Genomic DNA, 4,932 nt, shown 5'->3' on the forward strand with positions numbered 1-4,932 from the left:
CAGAACGCGGACGTGTTCTTGGACGGCAATTTTAAATTGGGCAAATGCAATCAAACCAACAGGGGATGTGTCATCTGTACGAAGAGGACCTGGGAGAAACGTTACACCGTCACAAAATGTCGAACTAGTTGGAGCAGCAGTACTGCAATTTCCGAAACGCTCAGCTCGAAAACACGCACTTGGCCTTCGTATTTCATGACGTTCTCTCCACCGGGTTCTTTATAATGAACTGAATTTTCACTCGTATAAAATGTGCTTGGTCCAACAATTGTCAATACAGGATTACGTAACACGAAGAACATCTTGTGAAGACATGCTTGCAACCATGCTCCGTGACGCAAATGTGTTATTTTCTGATGAGGCACATTTTCACCTCGGTGAGTGTGTAAACAAACAGATTATGCGGTACTGGAGCGACACGAACACCAGGCAAATTCACTAGAGGCCCCTGTATTCAGACTGCGTCACTGTGTGGTGCGCCATATCACGGATAGGCTTTTTCCAGGAAAACCGTCGTGCTGTAACTGTGAATTCGGATTGTTACTTAGCTATGCTGCAAGAGTTTTTCCAGCCAGATTTCGAGGCATTGCAATTACAGGATACCTGGTTTCAACAAGACGGTGGCACTGCACACACAGCGGGCATTACCATGAATTTTTTGATGCAAACATTTCCTGGAAGGCTTATCTCTCGGATGGGGGATCTCAACTGGCCCGCACGATCACGGGACTTAGCCCCACGCGATTGTTTTCTTTGGGGTTATCTGAAGTCAAAGGTGTATTGCGACAGTCCCAACACCCTGGAAGACCTACAGAACAATATTGAGGCTGAAATTGCAAGAATACCAACAGACATGCTCGAAAGAGTACATGAGAATTTTAGAAAACAACTGCGGAATTGTGTGAATTGTGAAGGTTGACATTTGCGACATACACTGTTTAAACCATGCAATTAGAATCTTCCTTTGCTGTCCAATATGTGAATAATAAGATTGTAAGTTTCTAAGTGTTCATCATTTGTTTAATTTCATTCCCAAATCAGCAATTTACCACGCTCCACTTTGTACTAATGATTCCAACTGATTTACCCATTCCTTTTGACTTCTCCTTTTGACTTCTCCTTTTGACTTCTCCTTTTCACTTCTATTCCCAATCAATGTTCGGTTTGCTGTAACAAAAAACAAGGTCAGAGAGAGGGGGAGAAAGAGATGAGCAGGAAGGGGGATAGAAATGGATACGAGAAGAATGAAGGAAATGGATATAAAGAAGAGGAAGTAGGATATGGACAGAGAGAAGAGGGAGGAGGAGATCGATAGAGTGTGAGATATGATACAGGGAGTGGGGGGAAGGTGGTGGACACAGATTGGGATCGGGGAGAGGGAGAAGATGGACAAAGGTACGGGAGAGGAGGAGCAGTGGGATAGAGAGGGGGGGGGGGAGGTGAAGGAGATGAGGACGTATATCCAATTCCCATACATATTTAGCAATTGCAAAGCGTTGTCGGGTTTGTTAGTAACTCATACATCTGAAGTTGTCCGCAGCTTGTGATCTAGTGGCTAGCATTGCTGCCTCTGGATCACTGGGACACGGGTTCCATTCCCAGCTGGGTTGGGGATTTTTGTCTGCCTGGGACTGGGTGTTTGTGTTGTCCTCATCATTGCATCATCATCATCATTATCATCATCGTCATTGTCATTCGTGACAGTGGCTAGATTGGACTGTGTAAAAAATTGGGACTTTGTACGGGCGCTGATAACCCTGTAGTTGAGCGCCCCACAAACCAAACATCATCATATCTTAAGTCGCATCAGCTTTGTCCACTACAAGTTTTCTTAATACTGTCGTATTTTTATTTTTCCGCTCAGGATTCGCACTACATTAATATTACCATAATGTTATAAGTCTCTTCTGGTTTACGAATGGGGCGCTATATTAAGTGTAGAATGAGTGTTTGCTTTGTTTTAGGGTGCAGAAACAACTGGGGTCATACGCGCCCAAGTCAAAACTATAGAACACGAAGACAGAGAGGAGTTAAAAAACGACTATACATCAATCCCAATTGACGTAATAGAAGACAGCTAAAAGAATGGATGTGGGAAAAGAGATACCGAGGACACCATACATAAAAGGAGGCCCAGAACTAAAAATTAAATGGCCTTCTCCATACTGCTACGACAGATAAAAAGCAAAACGCGCTCAACAGCCCAAGCATCATTTGCTAAAACGGCCAATAACTCAGACAGCAAACGCATGCGGAAACATAACTGGTTAAAAAATGGGCATTCCTTCAGGAACTGGTGGACAGTTAAAACGTGGGCGCAATTTGTACCAAGTGGTGGGGGAATGCCGCTTAACAAATGACGATGGCCCAAAACGCAACCAAGTTAACATGACCTCCTCCTGGCGGAAGGCCGAGAGGATGTCGTCCAAGCCGATGGGAGAGGTTTAATAATCCGGAGCTTATTCCCATGAAGAAAGGACCAATGGCGATGCCAAAGTGGCACTATCTCCTGACGGACGGCAACACGTAGATCATTGAAGGGAATATAGGAACTAGTGGGCTGAGATACAAGGACTGCAGCCTTGGCAGCAGCAGCAGCAGCCCCGTTTCCCAGGAACCCACGTAAACATCACAGTGGCTCCATAAGGAGTGAGCAAGTGAACTGAGAAGTGTGCCAGAAGCCGATATCGAAGAACTTTGATGCCAATGACGAAGGCACACTGACACCACCGTCAGTCCGTCAGTCTGAGAGCCACCAGCGTACACAAAGGTACTATCGCGAAGTTCCATGCAAACGTTGTGAAACTGAAGGCAATAGAGCGCAGCTAGAGTAGTGCCCTTAGGAAGCGAACGAAGGGCGAGGTTAACACAGGCCACTTCACGAAGCCAAGGTGGTGAAGGATTCACACCCACCGGGAAAGTTGCAGTTTGTGTGAAGTTAAGCCGCCGGAGCAAGTGCTAAAAGCGGACTCCAGGAAGTAACAGAGAAGAGGGACGTGCCCCATACTGGCAAGCAAAGGAATCATCGAAGAGGGAGGCATAGGATGGGTGGCCACGCATGGCCGACAAACGGCATGCATAGCTGCTGAGGAGAAAGTCACGGTGGTAGGACAGTGGTAGTTTAGCAGCTTCAGCATACAGAGTCTCAACTAAGCTGGTGTCAAAGGTGCCAGTGGCCAAATGGATGCCACGATGGTGGATAGTGTTGAGATGGCGTAAGAGGGATGGATGTGCAGATGAATACACAAAACACACATAGTCTAGTTTCAAACAAATAAGGGACTGGTACAAATGGAGGAGGGTGGTTCGATCTGCACCCCAGGAAATACCACTGAGGACACATTGATAATTGAGGGAATGCGTACAGTGGGCTGACAGGTAAGACACATGTGAGGACCAAGAGAGTTTCCCATCAAGCATGAGCTCCAGGAATTTTGTAGTTTCAATGAACGTATGTGTAACAGGCCCAAGATGTAAAGATGGAGGGAGAAACCAATTCAAACAGGCGGTTTTGTCAGTGGAAAAACGAAATCTGTTGTCGATGCTCAATGAGTAAAGACGATCAAGACATCGCTGAAGGCGCTGCTCAGTGAGACAGGTCCGAGGAGAACTGCAATAGATGGCAAAATCGTCAACAAAAAAGGAACCAGAGATTCCCAGTGGGAGACAGGCCATTATAGGGTTAATGGCGATAGCAAAGTGGACAACGCTCAGGATGGAACCCTGAGGCACACTGGTTTCCTGGATAAAGATGTCTGACAATGCAGAACCCACATGTACCTTGAAAACTTCTAAAAATTTCTCCCCTTTTTTATGCAGTGGTTTAACAATGGTATACCTCAGTCTATCTGGGCTAATACTATGCTTCGGAGAGCTATTACATATGTGGCTAAGAATCCCACTTATCTCTTGGGAACAAGCTTTTATTATCCTGCTGCAAATGCCATCAATTCCAAGTGAGTTTTTATTCTTGAGAGAGTTTATTATCTTCCTAATTTCAGCAGGAAATGTGGGTGTAATTTCAATTGTATCAAATTGTGTGGGTAAGGCCTCTTCCATTAACTGCCTTGCTTCTTCTAATAAACGTTTAGATCCTATTTTCTCTACAACATTTAAAAAATGATTATTCAAAATGTTTTCGAATTCCAGCTTGTTGTTTGTCAAGTTTCCATTCGCTTTGATGGTGATGCCATCATCCTGTACTCTTGGTTGCCCTGTCTCCCTTGTAATAATATTCCAAATTGTTTTGCTTCTTGTTATCAGAGGTATTAATCTCAGACATGATGCTCATGCTTCTGGACCTTTTAATAACCTTTCTTAATGTAGCACAGTAGTTTTTATAATACTTGGCTGTTTCTGGATCAATACTCTTTCTTGTTGGTAGATACAGTTCCCTTTTGTGGTTACAAGATATTTTTATTCCTTTAGTAAGTCAAGGTTTTTTGCATGGTTCCTTATAATTAGATTTAACTACTTTCTTTGGGAAACAGTTTTCAATTTTCTCTCACAAGTGTATGATGAAATAAGTTATATTTTAAATTAGCATCGATTTCCTTGTACACCTCATCCCAGCCTAGCTGCTGAAGATTTTCCCTGAAATTTCTAATTATTGAGTCATTAATTGAATGCACAACTTTGGAGGGTAGTTTTGAATTACTGAATGTTGCTATGTCATATACTGTAATTAGCTGAGCACCATGATCAGAAATGCCATTCTCAACAGGACAAGAATTTATGTTTTTAAACTTATCTTGGTCTATAAAAGTGTTATCTATCATGTGCTGCTGTCCTTTACTACCCGAGTTGCAAAATTAATGACAGATGTCAAATTGAAAGAACCGAGCAAGACGTCCATGTCATTCTTCCTATTACACTCTTTCAGTGAATCAACGTTGAAGTCCCCACAAATAATAATTTGCTTTCCCCTATCTG

Source organism: Schistocerca nitens, chromosome 4, assembly GCF_023898315.1.
Source record: "Schistocerca nitens isolate TAMUIC-IGC-003100 chromosome 4, iqSchNite1.1, whole genome shotgun sequence".
Taxonomy (NCBI): Eukaryota; Metazoa; Arthropoda; class Insecta; order Orthoptera; family Acrididae; genus Schistocerca; species Schistocerca nitens.